Source organism: Oncorhynchus mykiss, chromosome 23 (assembly GCF_057628025.1).
Source record: "Oncorhynchus mykiss isolate SJ-2025 chromosome 23, ASM5762802v1, whole genome shotgun sequence".
Lineage (NCBI taxonomy): Eukaryota > Metazoa > Chordata > Actinopteri > Salmoniformes > Salmonidae > Oncorhynchus > Oncorhynchus mykiss.
The window spans coordinates 36,846,674-36,869,565 of NC_143044.1; the positions used below are offsets into that span (position 1 = coordinate 36,846,674).

General features: G+C 41.1%; 1 long non-coding RNA gene across 1 annotated transcript in view; it reads right to left on the reverse strand.

Moving 5' to 3' along the window:
- Positions 1–20,680, reverse strand: part of LOC149972580 (uncharacterized) — a 51,404-nt gene extending 30,724 nt beyond the window's left edge. The window contains exon 1 of the long non-coding RNA XR_016491104.1: positions 20,363–20,680. This is a non-coding gene — a long non-coding RNA (uncharacterized LOC149972580). The remainder of the gene's footprint in view (positions 1–20,362) is intronic.
- Between the last annotated feature and the right edge of the window lie 2,212 nt (positions 20,681–22,892).

Here is a 22,892-nt window from a genome sequence, read left to right on the forward strand (position 1 = left end):
AGACAGACTGCCAGTCACTGCCTGAGTCTAGTGTGAAAGGGTGAGAGTGGGTGAGACAGACCGGGTTGGCCCTGCCTGGCCTGGGCTGTCTGAGGGCCAGTGAGCCAAAACTGACAGTCCTGAAAATTGTGGATTATATGGTTTCCTACGCAGCAAAGCAATCTGTATTCCTGTCTATATCAAGCCTTGAAGAACCTTGTTTGTTGTTTTGTTGTGAAATGGTAAACAATTTAAATAAACAGACCTAGTGCTGTAAATTGGCAGCTTCATTATGCATGTTATAGAACTTAGTTCATTTGCAGAGAAAAAGGAGAACTTCATCTTACAAAATAAAAGAAGGACGTCAGACATAGATTGTCAAGATGCACTCTCCTCAATTTAGCAGCAGTGGATCGGGACTGGACTGGGCTATTATTGTCCCAAATGGCACCCTATTTATTGTGTAGTGCACTACTTTTGACCAAGTGGACTATATAGAGAATAGGGTGCCATTTGGGACAAAGCTTGTGAGTGACTGGGGTGCGGAGAGCAGGACAGTAGTACTGCTCTGTTCTGTTGTGATGTTGGCTGTCTCCTGAGCTGGCATGGACAGCTCCTAACTAAGTGCTGCTCCCAGGGAGAAGTCATTTTGGCACGAGGGGACAGATGTCTAAACAGCCACCCTCCCTCCAGCACACTGGGCCACTACCATCCCAATCAGCCTGAGAGAACATAAATATCCTGTCAGAATGAGGGGGTGGGGGATTGACGAGGTCTTGTTTATTTTTTCCTCTACACAATATCAATCATATCTGAAAGACAAAAGATAACTTTGTTTGGCATTTTAATTGATTCACTTTTTATTTTTTTCTCTCTGTCATTAGTGCCAACTGCTCACAAACTGAAATCTCATATTTGCATAGTAGACAGACAGCACACTCTGCTCTAGATTCTGCTCTGGACTCTGCTCTGGTCTCTGCTCTGGTCTCTGCTCTGGTCTCTGCTCTGGTCTCTGCTCTGGTCTCTGCTGCTCTGGACTCTGCTCTGGACTCTGCTCTGGACTCTGCTCTGGACTCTGCTCTGCTCTGGTCTCTGCTCTGGTCTCTGCTCTGGTCTCTGCTGCTCTGGTCTCTGCTCTGGACTCTGCTGCTCTGGTCTCTGCTCTGGTCTCTGCTGCTCTGGTCTCTGCTCTGGACTCTGCTCTGGACTCTGCTCTGGACTCTGCTCTGGTCTCTGCTGCTCTGGTCTCTGCTCTGGACTCTGCTCTGGACTCTGCTCTGCTCTGGTCTCTGCTCTGGTCTCTGCTCGGGTCTCTGCTGCTCTGGTCTCTGCTCTGGACTCTGCTGCTCTGGTCTCTGCCCCTAAAACCAATCACCACTACTGTCTACTCTAGTACACTTTCTGGGGATTTTCATGAAATGTAATCCACAGCAGGGACCTTTAGAGGACGGACTGTTGACATATCCACTGAGTATACCAAACATTAGGAACACTTTCTTGATATTTAGATACACATCCCCCCTTTTGCCCTCTGAACAGCCTCAATTCGTCGGCGCATGAACTCTACAAGGTGTCGAAAAAGTTCCACAGGGATGTTGGTCCATGTTAACTCCAATGCTTCCCACAGTTGTCATGTTGGCTGGATGTCCTTTGGGTGGTGGGCCATTATTGATACACATGGGAAACTGTTGAGCATGAAAAACCCAGTAGCGTTGCCAGTTCTTGTCAGAAACCGGTGTGCCTGGCACTTACTAACATACCCCGTTCAAAGGCACTTCAATGTTTTGTGTTTTGTCTAGCCCATTCACCCTCTGAACGGCACACATACACATTCCATGTCTCTATTGTCTCAAGGCTTTAAAATCCTTCTTTAATCTGTCTCCTCCCCTTCATCTACACTGATTGAAGTGGATTTAATTAGGGGTCATCAATTAGTCATAGCTTTTACCTGGATTCACCTGGTCAGTCAGTATGTGTCATGGAAAGAGCAGGTGTTCTTAATGTTTTGTATAGTATATATTTTACAATATTTTGGTAATTGTTTTATAAGTCCCAAAATGTTTCGCTTGTAACTTTCAAAATACAAAATACAGCATCATATGTTGCACAATGCAAGGATGATTTCTGTATTTTGAAAGTTACATATCTTTAAAACCTGATTTGCTATCTTCAGCATCGTGAAGTCATTAATTACACTTTGAATGGTGTATGAATAAACCCATTCACTACAAAGATACCGGCGTCCTTCCTAGCTCAGTTGCCGAAGAGGAAGGAAACCACTAGGAATTTCACCATGAGGCCAATGGGGACTTTAAAAGAGTTACAGAGTTTAATGGCTGTGATAGGAGAAAACTGAGGATGGATCAACAACATTGAAGTTACTCCACAATACTAAACCAAATGACAGAGTGAAAAGAAGGAATCCTGTACAGAATAAAAATATTCCAAAACATGCATCCTGTTTACATTAAGGCACTAAAGTAAAACTGCAAAAAATGTGGCAAAGAAATTAACAATGTCCTGAATACAAAGTGTTATGTTTGGGGCAAATGTTAGGAGTTTTTATGGGAAAAGAAACGGAATAGAGCACAGGTAAAATACTAGAGGAACACCTGGTTTAGTTTAGTTTCCAACAGACACTGGTAGACAAATTTACCTTTCAGCAGGATAATAACCTAAAACACAAGGGCAAATATACACTGGAGTATACCAAGAAGACATTGAATATTCCTGAGTGGCCTAGTTACAGCTTTGACTTAAATCGGCTTGAATGTCTACGTCTAATGTCTTATTCTAAAATTGATTAAATAGTTGTTGTTTTTTCATCACTCTTCACACAGTACCCAATAATGACAAAAGCAAAAACAAGTTTTTAGTTTTAATTTATTAAAAATAAAAAGTGTAATATATCACATTTGCATAAGTATTCAGTCCCTTTACTCAGTACTTTGTTGAAGCACCTTTGGCAGCGATTACAGCCTCGAGTCTTCTTGGGTATGACGCTACACGCTTGGCACACCTGTATTTGGCAAGTTTTTCCCATTCTTCTCTGCAGATCCTCTCAAGCTCTGTCAGGTTGGATGGGGAGCGTCACAGCACAGCTATCTTCAGGTCTCTCCAGAGATGTTCAATTGGGTTCAAGTCCAGCCTCTAGCTGGGCCACTCAAGGGCATTCAGAGACTTGTCCCGAAGCTCCCCCTGCATTATCTTGGCTATGTGCTTAGGGTCATTGTCCTGTTGGAAGGTGAACCTTTGCCCCAGTCTGAGGTCCTCTGGAGCAGGTTTTCATCAAGGATTTCTCTTCTTTGCTCCGTTAATCTTTTCCTCAATCCTGACTAGTCTCCCAGTCCCTGCCGCTGAAAAATATCCCCACAGCATGATGCTGCCACCACCATCCTTCACCGTAGGGATGGTGCCAGGTTTTCTCCAGACGTGACTCTTGGCATTCAGGCCAAGAGTTCAATCTTGGTTTCATCAGACCAGAGAATCTTGTTTCTCATGGTCTGAGAGTCCTTTAGGTGTCTTTTGGCAAACTCCAAGCGGGCTGTCATGTGCTTTTTACTGGGGAGTGGCTTCCATCTGGCCACTCTGTCAGAGTGCCATCTGGTTCTTGGTCACCTCCCTGACCAAGGCACCTCTCCCCTGATTGCTCAGTTTAGCCGGACGGCCAGGTCTAGGAAGAGTCTTGGTGGTTCCAAAATTCTTCCATGTAAGAATGATGGAGGCCACTGTATTCTTGGGGACCTTCAATGCTGCAGACATTTTTTGTTACCCTTCCCCAGATCTATGCCTCGACACAATCCTGTCTTGGAGCTCTACAGACATTTACTTCGACCTCATGGCTTGGTTTTTTGCTCTGACATGCACTGTCAACTGTGTGACCTTATATAGACAGTTGTGTTCCTTTCCAAATCATGTCCAATCAATTGAATTTACCACAGGTGGACTCTACAGTTGTAGAAACATCTCAATGATGATCAATGAAAACAGGATGCACCTGAGCTCAATTTCGAGTCTGAATACTTATGTAAATAATGAATTTAACATTTTTTATACATTTGCAAAAATGAAGAAAACCTGTTTTCGCTTTGTCGTTATGGGGTATTGTGTGTAGATTAATGAAGATGTTTTAAAAATTGAATCCATTTTAGAATAAGGCTGTAATGTAACAACATGGAAAAAGGGAAGGGGTCTGAATACTTTCCTGAATGCCCTGTACTTTCTGAAGTCACTGTATATGGCTGGCTAGGGTACTTAATAATGCTGTGTACTCTTGACCCATCATCTGAAGGAGGAAATAACAACAGAACAGACAACAGGTAACTCACAGCAGGGTTGCTGTAAATGACAGAACCCTTCAGTCTTTCAGTCCTACTCGTCAGATGGCTCTCACAGCACCAGGCATCAGCCCAGAGAACCTACTGCTGTGACAATCACTTCCTGGAGTGGGTACCCTCTCCCTGTTCTTTCCTCTAATTGGCTCTTCCGAAGATTGGCCCCATCAATGACTGGTTAGTAGTAAACATACTTTTAATCGGTCTGTCTGCATATTTCCAGACATGGCATGTGGGGGTGTAGTGAGATACCCAATGGGCTGGACGATTCTCTTCTAATCACTCATCTTGAAAAAACACATACTAAAAACTTGGAAATCAATCAATCTGCCATCATTAACACAATGGAAAATTCAAATGATTCATTATTTAAATATTGAAATTAGGATGGGCGACAGAGAAACAAATTAGTACAATTTAAAGCCAACAATAATGCAGGCACTAGGGATGGGGGGGGGGGGGGGGGGGGGTGAGCATGCTGGTCTGGGCAGATGAGATGTAGTCATTGTTTGTCTGTAAGATGTTCGTATGTAGAAGTTTGTATATGGACTGTTGATTGCTCAGTCTGTTTGTGTGTGGGGTAATTACTGATTACATCAGGTGCATGTTGTGAATGGTATAGTCCTGATAGACAAATAAACAAACAAGAATTTATTTACCGGCTCCTGTAGTTATAATCAAGATGTCCTTGTTTATAAAGGGCTTCTCAACTTCACACGAAAGTGGAAATATTTAGAACCTGAACATTCATATTCTTGAACAATGAAAACAGAACAGAAACCCTTCAACATCCATGGTCTGAGTCTATGCTGAACCCAGCTCTGGTGTGTTTTAATCAATACTGTGCTGTGTCCATTTTACAGCTGAGTAACTAAAGAATGTGGCTTCTCCTCTCCGATAGATCTCTGCCGCCCTGATAAAGAGCATATAAAGGGGGTCATGTCTGAATGCATTTTGATAACTGAAGTGAATTGAAAGGCTGCATGCAAGGACAAATGTAGCTAGCGCTCACTCCCCTCTCTCTCGGCCTAGTGCCTAGCGAACGCTGGCTGAGATGCATTTTAGCCCAGGGCGCACACTGGCTGGCTGAACGGCCCAGTAAAACCCATCTCGCCCTGTTTAAGCAAGCGTTAAGATGAAATAGTAAGAATGAAAATAGCATGATCAGAAAAGTAGTTTTTTTATAGCACTGAATGGCACTGAATTTGTCATTTAAGTTTCATTCCTATCTCTATCGGTGAGAACCCGGTTTCTGTCAGTTAATTGTGCAACGATTTTATATTGACTTTCCCAGAAATACAGTATGGCCAAAGCATTACAGCATTGGTTTTAATGTCACTGTTGAAAAGAAAATGGCTGAGTCATCCATGTATAATTTCTCTAAATATATGGCTTGAATTTAGCCGCAGCCATAAGTGATTGGCCATTACTTTGCAGACTGATCTCATAGCTCTTCAACGATGTGAACCTGTCGGTCCCAACAAGTGAGGATGAATCAGTCCCGGAGACTAGAGTTTGGTGAGATGACTGGGTTGGTTAGTGAGATTTTGACTGAAGAGAGAGGGAATTCTGCCTACGCTGTGTGTGTTTGTGTGTGTGTGTGTGTGTGTGTGTGTGTGTGTGTGTGTGTGTGTGTGTGTGTGTGTGTGTGTGTGTGTGTGTGTGTGTGTGTGTGAGCGCATAGGCTGATTGTGAGTCGGCCTGGCAGGTAGCACGCTGTGAAGATTCCCCTATCTTTCTTAATCAGACACCCCCTCTACAGGCAGGCACTACCAACACTCACACACACACACACACACACACACACACACACACAAAGACTCAGTACACACCCTCACAAAAAAGGAAAACAAACACTCCGTACACACATTCACATACACAAACACGTACACAAACACTCCGTACACACACTCAGACACTAAATCCCCCCTCCCCCCATATTTAAAAAGACCCACTGTGGTAAACTACTATTTGTTTAAAAGACTGCAAAACAATGAAAAATATCTGTTTTATTAAAGTTCTTTTACAAGGACACACACAGGGAAATGCTGAAAACATACAGCATGACGTTTCAACAACCCTCCTGTATGTAGCTGACTGTGTCTTAACACCCCGCAGGTCACTTCTTCTGAGGTATTGTTCTGCTCTGTTCTGCGTCATGTCGTTTCCTGGTCAGGAGGACTGAATCATCTGCTTTCCCCTTCATCCTATTTATACTTTTGACCGCCCTGATGGCAGACACACAGTACAGCCTAGCCAGGCAATTAAGGCAAATTCAATTAGGTCCGGGCACTTTGGCAAATTTCAATGGGGTAAGAGCCATTAAACATCTCCCCCCATCCCCATCCCCCCCCCCCGTCCTCCACCAACTTATGTCAAGACATATCATGATTTAATACCGGCTAGCAATGATACAACAGACTTGAGACTTGGGGGGCAACAAAATGCTGGTGGTGGTGGGAAGGTTTAATAAAGATGACGGAAGGGGAACAGGGACAGGTCTTCATGCACTGAGGTAATGAATTCTGATGCTGCTGTAATAACACTAAGTGGTGTAAGTGGATGGGAGAGAGGAGGGGAGGAGTGGGTAGGGGAGAGTGGAGGAGAGTGGAGGGGAGAGGAGGATAGGGGAGATTGGGGCAGGGCCAGGTGGGGAGGGGAGGGAGGCTGAAGGTGACTCCTCTCTAAGAAGTACCCTGTCCTTCATCCCTCTTTTCCCTGGCTGGCTGGTGGAGAGGGTTAGAATACTGATTAGGTGGGTGGAGCTACAAAACTCTGGTTGCTTGTGAGTTCCTGGAAGGAATAGCCCCAGAATTGGCCGTGAGAATCGGAACTGTGATGTATCATGGGTAAGTTGTGACTATCTACAAACAATATTGAGTAGTTCTGATGCAAGGTGATTTGTTGATCAGTCAGTCTCGACTCGCAGGCTCAAGTTGGTTGCGATGTTGAACGGTCCCATTCACTTATGTGGTCTAGGTTGTGTCCCAAATAGCACCCTAGAGGGAATAGAGTGCCATTATTGTGCTTATATAGATCCAAAGTGTAGGCTCGTATAATGACTATATGTACAGCAGAGTATGTATGCATGCTTATAAAGGCTACAAACTGTTTATGTTGCTGAATACTGCTGGTATACAGTTTGTTTGCAGACTGAGTACATTGTGTGGGTGGGTATTTTTGTACTCTGTTTGTATACATTCATTGTACTGTACACAGTAACAGTGGTCTTTTAAAGGGCAAGGAAAGAGGTGGATGGTCATTGATTATGTTTATACTAAAGGTTTTAGTGACATTCTGGTATTGAGACTGAAAGTAACCTCTCGAGGGAAATCGCCTCCACTTGCCTAGTTGTTCCTTGAAAAGCTGAAGATGAGATTTGTTTCTGACCTTTCTCTGTCTCCCTAGTGGCCAGTCCTCAACAAATTAGAGAGACTATATTTGTCAGAAACAATACATGTCAAGAACTGGCATATTTACCCAGCAAAGCATTGAAGTGAATGAACGTCCTAATCATCAAAGCCAGTCCCGGGCCTCTAGTCTGGTCTGTGCCCTATCAAGCTGCTCACATATTAAACAGCTGTTTGTGTGATTGTAAGAGAGGGAAAGACTGATTTTGAATGTGTGGCCTTATGAAACTTTCTCTGGTGAAATAGATCAAATGCCAACCATTGGCTTTCCAGAGAATCCAAACGTTTGTTTTGTCTCAAATAAGAACCTTTGGTCCTCGTCTTCCAAGACAATGCTCTATCAATATCACACTACTCCCTTCAATGGGCGGTGTGACAGTCAGAGTCAGACAGACACAGTTTAGCATTCGAAAGGAATTATTCTGATGGTCCACTTGTGATGAAGGTCAAATGTATCTGTCTATCTGCATCCTGAAGTGCAGGAATGAATGTGTTATCTCTCAACTGCCAATAAAGACAAAGGCCTTGTATGCGTCCCAATTGTCACCCTATTCCCTTTATAGTGCACTATATAGGGAATATGGTGCCATTTGGGACGCAGGCCTTATCTATTAACCAAGCTCCTCTCCAGTCCAGATGCTGGCATTTCCCTTTTACAGTTTGTAGATGTGTTACGCCGCCTTGCTCTCCGACTGCCATAAGCCATCTAGTTTAATAGATTTCCAAAGCTCTTAGTGCCTTGGCTCAATCTCTATAACTGTATTGTATAGCTTACTTTACCTCAATCGATACCATCTGTTATCTTAATATCAGGCAATCAGCCAATATGCAATCATTATAATAATATGAATACATTTTATTTGTAGAGCGTTTGTCATTTACAGACAGAAATCACAAAGCTCTTTCCATTATGACCAACCATTGAAGAAAAATTTTTATAAAATAGTTAAAAGCTTTAAGCAAGAATTAGAAATATTGCTAGTGGTTATTTCGATTGCTCAAAATGTAGCTTAAGTAGGATTTGAACAGTTCTTTGAAGCACTAATTTTGCATGAATCCTTTTTTATCATTCTCAGAACTGGAATAACACACACACAAGAGATGCTGCATCAACGTCTTAGAGAGGCAAGTGTTACCAGGACTTACCAGATGTCTCTTCGAAACAGTGGCAGTTGTTACCGAGCGGACGATCCTAGTTAGGTACATACTGTACATACATCAAATGAAAAAATATATAAATCCTGAGCTGATTATTAGTGACCTACCGGGCTTGTCAAATAACATGGCTCATAAAATGTCTCCTGGAGAGCAGACATACTAACCCACTGACCAGAGGGCTCTCCTCCAGTAATCAGCTCTTGTTTGTACACTCACTGCAAACACACATACACACACACACACACACACACACACACACACACACACACAGCTACCGCAGGTACTAATGACGCCTAATGAATGAGAGGTTAATTTGTGCCTTCGTTTTGTTCTGAACGCTCCCCTCCATCCCTTCCTCCCTTGTGGGCTGGGCTGTTGCTAGGGCTGTTGCTAGGGTGCGTCACAAACGGCATCCTTTAGATTTCCTTTATAGTGCATTACTTTTGACCAGGTCCGATAGGGGTCTGGTCAAATGTAGTGCACTATGTTTGGAATAGGGTGCCATTTGGGACACAAACTAGCTCCCTCATCTACCCACGGGGGTAATAAGTTGACCTTACTGTTGTTGGAGCCAGCTGCTCTCCTGTGGCATCAGTTCATCAGTTCACATGGTACAATTACAAAAAGAGAGATTGGCTGGCTGTAAAAATCACAGCTATCCTGAACTTTTTGGTACATTGTCTTTCACTGTCAATTGTCAGTCATTTATGCTCAATTGATGCTCTCATTCAATGAAAGTGCCATAGGCTAACATTAAAGACTGTTATAGTCTTTAATTCAAGATATTTCCCCTTACCTAGAGTAAGATTAACTCGTGGATACCATTTTTATGTCTCTGAGTGCAGGTTGGAGGAAGTTGAAGGTAGTTTCATCAGCCAATGCTAAAGCAATGACTGGAAGTCTACCGGAAGACCTCCAGTCATAGCGCTAATGCTAGTTAGCATTGTCCCGTGAAACTACCTTCAAACTGCACACAGAGACATAAACATTATATCCCTGACCCTGGGTAAGTCGAAAAACGCTTAATTGCCTAAATCTCACTATCCCTTTAATATTGGTTAATTGTTGATATTGGTCTGATTCTGAATGGTTTCTGTTCTGTTGGGCCCCCCAGGTACTGAGCAGTACAGTACATACACTGGCTACGCAGAGAGCTACCCATGGGATGGAAAACATCAGGACAAGAACCCAAGATGCTTGCTAATCAGACAGTGATATACTGTACATATTTAGGGGATTTCACTTTGAAATGTTACACAAATTGATTGCCCAATTTTCTGAAATTACAGGTGCCTTACCGCCACTGACCTCGTTCGTCTTTCAGTCACCCACGTGGGTATAACCAATGAGGAAATGGAACGTGGGTACCTGCTTCTATAAAACAATGAGGAGATGGGAGAGGCAGGACTTGCAGCGCGATCTGCGTCAGAAATAGAACTGACTTCTATTTTAGCCCTTGGCAATGCAGACACTCGTTGACGCACGCGGGCAGTGTGGGTGCAATAATTTAATAATATGGATTCCTGAATTTATTTTGCAACGCTCGCGCACTCGACGCGAGTGGTGTAGTCAGCCTGTAAGAAAATGAACAGAGAACTGAATACTCAATATGATGAGTATGGTTTGTAGCTGGAGATTTGTGAGAATTATACTAAACCAAAAGTAGGCTACAAAAGCATACTAAACAGTAGAAAACACAATTAATGTACAAAATACTTAATTAGAGTACACCATTCAGTACAAAAAAGTATAAAACACCAATTCATGATGTAACCTTTTGGCAACTTTCAAACTTAACATTGTTGTTGTGTGGGACTGGGGCTGTGGCAGCATCCCAAATGCACCCTATTCCCTACGTATTAACTACTTTTGGAATAGGGTGCCATTTGGGGAGCACACATTCTCTTCTGCGTATATCTGGAGTGCTTTAAGTGAAATGTGTTGTCCGTTTTAATGTAGACACAAATATGAACATTCTGTATTATTAATGACTGTGGAAGTAAGAAGGGGGACACACTACAGCTACCGTTCTTTGATGTTAGGCTTTGATCTTCCATCTGTGTGTATGTGTTGTGCCTCATGCCTTAAAATAATTATATGCATCACTAAGAACCTTAATTGGCATTTAAGTTCAAATTAGCCTCCTCACATTGATGTAATAGCTTTAGTGTCAAGCCATTGCATACAGTCAGACAAATACAACGCAATGATTTCATAATCGCTACTGCCAAATGTAAAGTTAACTGAAATGACTAACATGTTTACTGTTCCTTAGGTAAACATTGTACTAGATACAAGCCTGGAGGTGGAGTGTGGAGCATGTCATCTTCAATGAAAGGATATTGAGTGGTTAGGCTAGTTGGGCCTAATTATCATATTCCATGGTCATTACAATCCACTACAGTGCTACGACTATTCTACTACAATACTGCTACTACGGTACTACTTATTGCTATGACTATTTTACTACTACATTCTACAACTGTGACTATTACTACTACATTCTACTACCACTACTATCACTACTACATTCTACTAATATGACCACATTCTACTTCTATGACTACTACATTCTACTGCTAAATTCTACTACTACTACTATTACTACTACATTCTACTACTACGACTATTACTGCTACATTAAACTATTACATTCTACTGCTAAATTCTACTACTACTACTATTACTACTACATTCTACCACTACGACTATTACTGCTACATTCTACTATTACTACTACATTCTACTACTATAACTATTACTGCTACATTCTACTATTACTACTACATTCTACTACTATAACTATTACTGCTACGTTCTACTTTTACTACTACATTCTACTACTTACTGCTATGACTATTATTGTTACATTCTACTACTTAATCCTACATTCTACTATTTCTACTAAATTCTACTACTAAGACTATTACTACTGCATTCTAATACTACAGTCTACTACTGCTACTATTACTAGTACATTCTACTACGACTATTACTGCTACATTCTACTACTTACTGTTACATTCTACTATTACTACTACATTCTACTACTACGAAAATTACTACTACATTCTACTACTACGACTATTACTACTACATTATAGTACTACTGCCACTATAACTACTACATGATACTACCATTGATACTGTTATTACTACATTCTACTACTAATGCTACTGCTATTACTACTACATTCTACTACTACTACTACTATACTACATTCTACTACTACCACTGCTGCTACTACTACTACTACTACATTCTACTAATGCTACTATTACTACTACATTCTACTACTACTGCTACTACTATTACTACTACATTTTACTACTACTACTACTACTACTACGTTCTACTACTACCACTACTGCTACTATTACTACAACATTATACGGCTACTATTACCACTACATTCTCCTACTACTGCTACTACTACTATTACATTCTACTACCACTGCTACTACTATTACTACTAAATTCTACTACTACTGCTACTACTACTATTACGTCTACATTGTACTAGTACTACTACTACTATTACTACTACATTATACTACTACTGCCACTATAACTACTACATTATACTACTATTGCTACTATTACTACCACATTCTACTACTACTACTATTACTACTACTACTACTACATTCCACCACTACTACTACTACATTCTACTATTATTACTACTACTACTATTACTACTACATTCTACTATTATTAATACTACATTCCACTACTACTACTATTACTACTACATTCTACTATTATTACTACTACTATTACTACTACATTCTACTATTATTACTACTACTATTACTACTACATTCTACTATTATTACTACTACATTCCACTACTACTAATATTACTACTACATTCTACTATTATTACTACTACATTCCACTACTACTAATATTACTACTACATTCTACTATTATTACTACTACATTCCACCACTACTACTATTACTACTACATTATACTACTATTACTACTACATTCTACTACTACTACTGCTATTACTACTACATTCTACTACTACTACATTCTGCTACTACATTCTACTTCTATTATTACTACTACTACTACTACTTTCTACTGCTTCTTCTTCTACTACTACTCCTACTACTACTACTATTACAACTACATTCTACTATTACTACTACTACTGCTACTACTACTACCAAACTACTACTACTACTATTACTACTACATTATACTGCTACTTCTACTACTACTATTACCACATTCTACTACTACTACCACTGCTACTTTCTACTGCTACTTCTACTAATATGACTACTTCTACTACATACTACTACTACGAATACATTCTACTACTACATTCTACTGCTACTACTACTACTGCTACATTCTACTACTATTACTCTTACATTCTATACTAATATTACTACTACATTCTACTACTATTACTACTACATTTTACTACTACTACTACTACACTCAGCAAAAAAAGAAATGTCCTCTCACTGTCAACTGCGTTTATTTTCAGGAAACTTAACATGTGTAAATATTTGTATGACCATAACAAGATTCAACAACTGAGGCATAAACTGAAAAATTCCACAGACACTTGACTAACAGAAATGGAATAATGTGTCCCTGAACAAAATCAAAATCAAAAGTAACAGTCAGTATCTGGTGTGGCCACCAGCTGCATTAAGTACTGCAGTGCATCTCTTCCTCGTGGACTGCACCACATTTGCCAGTTCTTCCACCAGGGCACCTGCAAGTTCCCGGACATTTCTGGGGGGAATGGCCCTAGCCCTCACCCTCCGATCCAACAGGTCCCAGAAGTGCTCAATGGGATTGAGATCCGGGCTCTTTGCTGGCCATGGCAGAACATTGACATTCTTGTCTAGCAGGAAACCACGCACAGAACGAGCAGTATGGCTGGTTGGATTGTCATGCTGGAGGGTCATGTCAGGATGAGCGTGCAGGGAGGGTACCACATGAGGGAGGAGGATGTCATCCCTGTAACGCACAGCGTTGAGATTGCCTGCAATGACAACAAGCTCAGTCCGATGATGCTGTGACACACCGCCCCAGACCATGACGGACCCTCCACTTCCAAATCGATCCTGCTCCATAGTACAGGTCTCGGTGTAATGCTCGTTCCTTCGACGATAAACGCAAATCCGACCATCACCCCTGGTGAGACAAAACCGCGACTTGTCAGTGAAGAGCACTTTTTGCCAGTCCTGGCTGGTCCAGCGACGGTGGGTTTGTGCCCAAAGGCGACGTTGTTGCCAGTGATGTCTGGTGAGGACCTGCCTTACAACAGGCCTACAAGCCCTCAGTCCAGCCTCTCTCAGCATATTGCGGACAGTCTGAGCACTGATGGGAGGACTGCGCATTCCTGGTGGCAGTTGTTGTTGCCATCCTGTACCTGTCCCACAGATGAGATGTTCGGATGTACCAATCCTGTGCAGGTATTGTTACACTTGGTCTGCCACTGCTAGGATGATCAGCTGTCCATCCTGTCTCCCTGTAGCGCTGTCTTAGGTGTCCCACAGTACGGACATTGCAATTTATTGCCCTGGCCACATCTGCAGTCCTCATGGCTCCTTCCAGAATGCCTAAGGCAAGTTCACGCAGATGAGAAGGGACCTTGGGCATCTTTCTTTTGGTGTTTTTCAGAGTCAGTAGAAAGGCCTCTTTAGTGTCCTAAGTTTTCTTAACTGTGACCTTAATTGCCTTCCATCTGTAAGTTGTTAGTATCTTAACAACCGTTCCACAGGTGCAAGTTCATTAATTATTTATGGTTCATTGAACAAGCATGGGAAACAGTGTTCAAACCCTTTACAATGAAGACAGGGTCCTGAAAAAGGGATGTTTATTTTTTTGCTGAGTTTATTAATACGACATTCTGATCCTTATTGCTACTACTATAACTATTCACATGATTTGATCCAAATTAAGTGGAGGGTAATTGAATCAGAATTATTCAGGTGTCCAGTTCCTCTCATAGTACTCTCTCTCTGATAGAAATTGACAATGCGCAATCAAGACGTTACATTGATGTTGTCAAGTCTCACTTCAGAAAGCAACGGAAATACATTTGACATTTCTGACAGGAGGTGTAACATCCGAACATGGAGATCAATCTTGTTTAGAGGGTTGTTTAGTTAAGTGTCACATCTGCCCTTTTAAACCCCTAGAATGGACCACTGGACAGACGGGTGTGGATGCGTCCCAAATGGCACCCTATTCCCTATGTCTTGCACTACTTTTGACCAGGGCCAATGGGAATATGGTGCCATTTGGAATGCAGCTGGGGAGGAGGGGTACTCACCATTCATTCTGACTCTACTCACCTCATTTATCATGCAACAAGTGATATCCAGAGCGCCTGCTTATATCCATCATTTAATTTGCCTAGATGACTCATTTCATGTCAATCAATATCAAAAGCCCTTGTTGATGTAAATGTTCTATAGGTCTGATTGTTCTGTTTAGGTGTCATTTTCAAATATATAACATTTAAATGGCTGGAAAAAAATCAAGCTCTGTGTGAACTGTGAAGTTGTTAATACTCAGGTAAACCGGATCTTTCCTCTGGGCTTTTACACACGCAGCATGCATTTCATTGAATAATGTGCCAAGCTTTAGGCCCTGCAGGCAAGTGGAATGACATTGCTATGTTATATATTTCATGTACAGTGGCAAGAAAAATTATGTGAACCCTCTGGAATTACCTGGATTTCTGCATAAATTGGTCATCAAATTTGATCTGATCTTCATCTAAGTCACAACAATAGACAGACACAGTGTGCTTAAACTAATAATACACCAATTATTGTATTTTTCTTGTCAATATTGAATACATAATTTAAACATTCACAGTGCAGGTTGGAAAAAGTATGTGAACCCCTAGGCTAATAACTTCTCCCAAAGGCTAATTGGAGTCAGGAGTCAGCTAACCTGGAGTCCAATCAATGAGACGAGATTGGAGATGTTGGTTAGAGTTGCCTTGCTCTATAAAAAACATTCACAAAATTTGATTTTGCTATTCACAAGAAGCATTGCCTGATGTGAACCATTCCTCGAACAAAAGAGATCTCAGAAGATCTAAGATTAAGAATTGTTTACTTGCATAAAGCTAGAAAGGGTTACATAAGTATCTTTAAAAGCCTTGATGTTCATCAGTCCACGGTAAGACAAATATTCTGTAAATGGAGAAAGTTCAGCACTGTTGCTACTCTCCCTAGGAGTGGAAGAATTCTAGAGCGTCAGCTAAAGACTTACAGAAATGTCTGGAACATGCTAACATCTCTGTTGATGAGTCTACAATACATACAACACTAAGCACGAATGGTGTTCATGGGAGGACATCACGGAAGAAGCCACTGATGCTCAAAAATATTTCTTCACAAAAAAAGGCACAGAACAACAACATCAAAACCTCATCCCAACTGTAAAGTGTAGTGTGGTATAGTGTGGTTGCGTCATGGTTTGGGGCTGCTTTGCTGCCTCAGGGCCTGGACAGCTTCAAATCATTGATGGAAAAATGAATTCCCAAATTTATCAAGAAATTTAGCAGGAGAAAATAAGGCTATCTGACTGTCAATTGAAGCTCAACAGAAGTTAAGTGATGCAACAGGACAACAACAAAAAACACAGAAGTAAATCAACAACTGAATGGCTTCAACAGAAGAAAATATGCCTTCTGGAGTGGCCCAGTCATAGTCCTGACCTCAACCTGATTGAGATTCTGTGGCATGACCTTAAAAGAGCAGTTCACACCAGACATTCCAAGAATATTGCTGAACTGATACAGTTTTGCAAAGAGGAATGGTCCAAAATTCCTCCTGACCGTTGTGCAGGTCTGATCCGCAACCACAGAAAATGTTTGGTTGAGGTTATTGCTGCAGGAAGGAGGGTCAACCAGTTGTTAAATCCAAGGGTTCACATACTTTTCCCACTCTACACTGTGAATGTTTACACAATGTGTTCAATGAAGACATGAAAACGTATAATTGTTGTGTGTTATTAGTTTAAGCAGACTGTGTTTGTCTATTGTTTTGACGAAGATCAGATCAAATTTTATGACAAATCTATGCAGAAATCCAGGTATTTCCAAAGGGTTCACATACTTTTTCTTGCCACTGTATGTGTGAATGTACGGGATTTTACTGGAGTTGTCATGATTGTGTTATGAAACATACCAGTAACCTGTGACGTGGAACTACACTGAACAGTGATCGTAGCCCTGCGGCTAAATAGGCTGCTTCCTTCCGCCTTTACTGTACTTAAATGAGATATCATCTTCGACTCACTTACCGGTAGCCAGGCCTGCCATGACTGATGATCTGTTGACTTGGCATAATGTCACATCAGCATTGACCAACTGAAGGGTTCAGTTTATTTCTCACCAGTGCATTTTATATGGCCCCATTGTTTATCACCACTGCACTTTATATGGCCCTCATTGTTTATCACCACTGCACTTTATATGGCCCCATTGTTTGAGTTAATTTGATAAATTTCTGGCTGCTTTTTTTGGTCTTGTTTTTTGTATATCTTCTCTAAAGTCACTCTCTCTTCCTTTCTCCCGCTCCCTCTCCCTTCTCCCTCAGGCGTACTGTGGTTTCTCCCGCTCGGGGGAGAGGAGTCAATCTCTCTGCGGTTGCTACAGGGAACTGGGGCTGTGGGGCGTTTGGGGTAACTCCATGTAATGAAGCATTTATATAATGGATGAGTAATAATAACACTCAAAACATTTGCAAGGTATTTATAAAGTATAAATAGCCCTCATTTTTAGATGAAGCCATGCAAAAATACTTTACTAATGATTAGTATATGTTTTATAAGGACCTATATTAAGCATCTTATGATGACCTTAAAAATCATTATTACATACTGTAAAAGTTGTTTATAAATGTGTGAATAACTGCTTTACTAACATTACCAAAGTAAAGATTAATACATGGTGAATAAACTATTTACAAATCAATTATCAACACTTTATTACGTGGAATTTTTATTTGGAGTGCTCCCTAAAATGGCCCCTATCAGTATAACATGAAAAACACATTCTGAATAATCCATGAATCCTTTAAAACCCCCAAGAGTCGATCTAACATAATTAAAGAATCCCTATCAAAATCTGAAAATTTAAGCTCGAGATATGTTTTTGCATTGGATGCTTATCAATCAATCACATCTGCCGATGTCGCACTGACAGAGCTGGAGTGGAGTTTGTCAGACCATGAGACATCCCAAAAATCTGTCTTCTCACAAAAAACTGTAGTGTCTTGAACGGTTTGACCTACAAACTATGACCAGTCTATGGAAAGGGGAGACTGTCACGATGGTGTTCTCCGTTTTGCTCTACGACCCCCACAAGTGTCAGGGAACCCATCTGAAGTCGGTACAGTTGTTGTGCCAACTTCTGTTTGTAGCATCCGAACCGTTTGGGCTACAAGCCCTGTGAAAAGTGGAGATTCTCACGAACACGATGTCGTTCTTTATTTTGCTCTATGACCCCTACAAGTGTCACGGAACTCGTCTGAAGGTAACCGGTAGCGATTTTAAAAAATGTATGGAAATATGGAGGTAGTTTTGTTCTTACCTCCCAATTTTTTTTTAAATATGGGTAAAAAAAAAAATATATATATATATATATATATATATATATATATATTTGAAATATATATATTTCTTGAGCTTTCTTATATCACCTAGATACAGTGGGGAGAACAAGTATTTGATACACTGCCGAATTTGCAGGTTTTCCTACTTACAAAGCATGTAGAGGTCTGTAATTTTGATCATAGGTACACTTCAACTGTGAGAGACGGAATCTAAAACAAAAATCCAGAACATCACATTGTATGATTTTTAAGTAATACATTTGCATTTTATTGCATGACATAAGTATTTGATACATCAGAAAAGGATTTGGTGCAGAAACCTTTGTTTGCAATTACAGAGATCATACGTTTCCTGTAGTTCTTGATCAGGTTTGCACACACTGCAGCAGGGATTTTGGCCCACTCCTCCATACAGACCTTCTCCAGATCCTTCAGGTTTCGGGGCTGTCGCTGGGCAATACGGACTTTCAGCTCCCTCCAAAGATTTTCTATTGGGTTCAGATTTGGAGACTGGCTAGGCCACTCAGGACCTTGAGATGCTTCTTACCGAGCCACTCCTTAGTTGCCCTGGCTGTGTGTTTCGGGTCGTTGTCATGCTGGAAGACCCAGCCACGACCCATCTTCAATGCTCTTACTGAGGGAAGGAGGTTGTTGGCCAAGATCTCGCGATACATGGCCCCATCCATCCTCCCCTCAATACGGTGCAGTCGTCCTGTCCCCTTTGCAGAAAAGCATCCCCAAAGAATTATGTTTCCACCTCCATGCTTCACGGTTGGGATGGTGTTCTTGGGGTTGGACTCATCCTTCTTCTTTCTCCAAACACGGTGAGTGGAGTTTAGACCAAAAAGCTCTATTTTTGTCTCATCAGACCACATGACCTTCTCCCATTCCTCCTCTGGATCATCCAGATGGTCAGGCAAACTTCAGACGAGCCTGGACATGCGCTGGCTTGAGCAGGGGGACCTTGCGTAGGCTGCAGGATTTTAATCCATGACGGCGTGGTGTGCTACTAATGGTTTTCTTTGAGACTGTGGTCCCAGCTCTCTTCAGGTCATTGACCAGGTCCTGCCGTGTAGTTCTGGGATGATCCGTCACTTTCCTCATGATCATTGATGCCCCACGAGGTGAGATCTTGCATGGAGACCCAGACCGAGGGTGATTGACCGTCCTCTTGAACATCTTCCATTTTCTAATAATTGCACCAACAGTTGTTGCCTTCTCACCAAGCTGCTTGCCTATTGTCCTGTAGCCCATCCCAGCCTTGTGCAGGTCTACAATTTTATCCCTGATGTCCTTACACAGCTCTCTAGTCTTGGCCATTGTGGAGAGGTTGGAGTCTGTTTGATTGAGTGTGTGGACAGGTGTCTTTTATACAGGTAACGAGTTCAAACAGGTGCAGTTAATACAGGTAAATAGTGGAGAACAGGAGGGCTTCTTAAAGAAAAACTAACAGGTCTGTGAGAGCTGGAATTCTTACTGGTTGGTAGGTGATCAAATACTTATGTCATGCAATAAAATGCAAATTAATTACTTAAAACCAGTTGCGACGAGCAAACCCATATCCGGGAGCATAATCATAGCCTCAAACACATTAGCATAACGCAACGGACATACCCTAGAACCCTAGAACCCTAGAAACTTTTCCTTTTCATGAAAATCGCAAATGAAATGAAATAAATATATTCAAACAAAAGCTTAGCCTTTTGTTAACAACACTGTCATCTCAGATTTTCAAAATATGCGTTACAGCCAACGCTAGACAAGCATTTGTGTAAGTTTATCATGGCATAATGCTATGCTAGGCTCTGCTGGCAGCAGACAACATTTTCACAAAAATAAGAAAAGCAACCAAATGAAATAATTTACCTTTGAAGAACTTTGAATGCTTTCACTCAGGAGACTCCCAGTTAGATAGCAAATGTTCCTTTTTTCCAAAAATATTATTTTGTAGGTGAAAAAAGCTCCCGTTTCTTCACCATGCTTGGCTGAGAAATCGACCGAAAAATGCTACAACTATAACGCCAAACTTTTTACAAAATTAGCTACATAATATCGACAGAAACACGGCAAACGTTGTTTAGGATCCATCCTCAAGGTGTTTTTAACAAATATATTCGATAATATATCCGTCGAGGCAGTTGGTTTCTCATAAGAAGCGATTTGGCAAAATGGCTACCTCAGTATTTTACACAAGGTTTTCTGCGGGAGACACCATGTGACCACATGCCATATATGGTCCCTTACAGCCATTCTTCAAGGGAAATGCCTAAAAAGATGTCGCAATGCTGTAGACACCTTGGGGAAAACGTGGAAAACATAAGCTCATTCGTAGCTCATTCACAGTCATATAAGGAGTCATTGGAATGAGGCGGTTTTCAAAAAATGCGGTACTTCCTGGTTGGATTTTTATCTGGGTTTCGCCTGTAACATCAGTTCTGTGGCACTCACAGACAATATCTTTGCAGTTTTGAAAACGTCAGAGTGTCTTCTTTCCAAAGCTGTCAATTATATGCATAGTCGAGCATCTTTTCGTGACAAAATATCTTGTTTAAAATGGGAACGTTTTTCATCCAAAAATTAAAATAGCGCCCCCTAAATCCAACTGGTTAAAAATCATTCGATGTCATTTTCTGGATTTTTGATTTTAGATCCGGTCTCTCACAGTTGAAGTGTACCTATGATAAAAATTACAGACCTCTACATGCTTTGTAAGTAGGAAAACCTGCAAAATCGGCAGTGTATCAAATACTTGTTCTCCCCACTGTATACAGTACCAGTCAAAAGGTTGGACACACCTACTCATTTAAGGGTTTTTCTTTATTTTTACTATTTTCTTCATTGTAGAATAATAGTGACAACATCAAAACTAGGAAACAAATTCTTATTTACAATGACGTCCTACACTGGCCAAATCCGGACAACGCTGGGCCAATTGTGCGCCGCTCTACGGGACTCCTAATCACGGCCGGTTGTGATATAGCCTGGATTCGAAACAGGATGTCTGTAGTGACGCGTCTGGCACTGAGATGCAGTGCCTTAGACCGCTGCCATTCATGAATGTTGTTCAATGCGTTCCTCTGTAGTAGTAAAGACCAAATTCAATATTTTATCAATGTAATTGTAATATTTTAATACCTAAAATGCTAAATCAAATAGCTATATGATTCATAGTATGACCATCATAAAACAATTATATATGTCCGCTTAGAACCCCCCACCCCCAATGGATTAGACTTTTAAGAATGAGCATTCTTCTTCTGTAACTCTGTGTTGTCTTGGTCCAATGTGGACTGCGCTGCTGGGTAAAGGAGAGACGAGCATGAAAAGCCAAGCTCCAACAGGTAATGCATGAGTCTCAAAGGCACCCTATCCCCTACAATATAGTGCACTCCTTTTGTTTAGTTTAGTGCACTAAATAGAGTGCCATTTGGTGCCATTTGGGACACAGGCCAGTTAGTATGGCCTTTCTTTGGTTAGTTTTGGCTATGGAACACGTTAATTTACTTAAGACCTATTTGTCTGCCCACCTCTTATTGATCAAATGACAACGTTAATATTTTTCATTAATAGGGGAATTGATCGCCTGCCCCAGCCCACCTATCCATTATGGACCTACAGTGCCTTCAGAAGGTATTCATACCCCTAGACTTAATCCACATTTCGTTGTAACAGCCTGAACAGCCTGAATTCAAAATTTATTAAATAATTTTTTCTCACCCATCTACACCCAATACCTGACAAGAAAAAAGTTAAAACATGTTTTTAGAAAATTTGGCAAATGTATTTGAAATAAAAGACAGAAATAGCTCAATTACAGTGAATCCGGAAAGTATTCAGACCACTTTAGTTTTTCAACATTTTGTAACGTTACAGCCTTATTCTCAAATGGATTCAATCATGTTTTCTTCATCCATCTGCACACAATACCCCATAAGCAAAAACTGTTTTTTAGAATGTTTTGCACATTTCTTTTTTTAAATAACGGAAACATCAGACCCTTTAGTCAGTACTTTGTTGAAGCACCTTTGGCAGCCTCGAGTCTTCTTGGGTATGACACTACAAGCTCGGCATACCTGTAAATGGTGAGTTTCACCCATTCTTCTCTGCAAATCCTCTCAAGCTCTGTCAGGTTGGCCAGCTCTAGGAAGTTTGGTGATTCCAATCTTCTTCCATTTAGGAGTGATGGAAGCCACTGTGTTCTTGGGGACCTTCAATGCTGCAGAAATGTTTTGGTATCCTTCCCCCAATCCTGTCTTGGAGCTCTACAGACAATTCCTTCAAACTCATGGCTTGGATTTTACTGTGAAATGCACTGTCAACTGTGGAACCTTATATAGACAGGCGTGTGCCTTTCCAAATCCTGTCCAATCAATTGAATTTAACACAGGTGGATTCC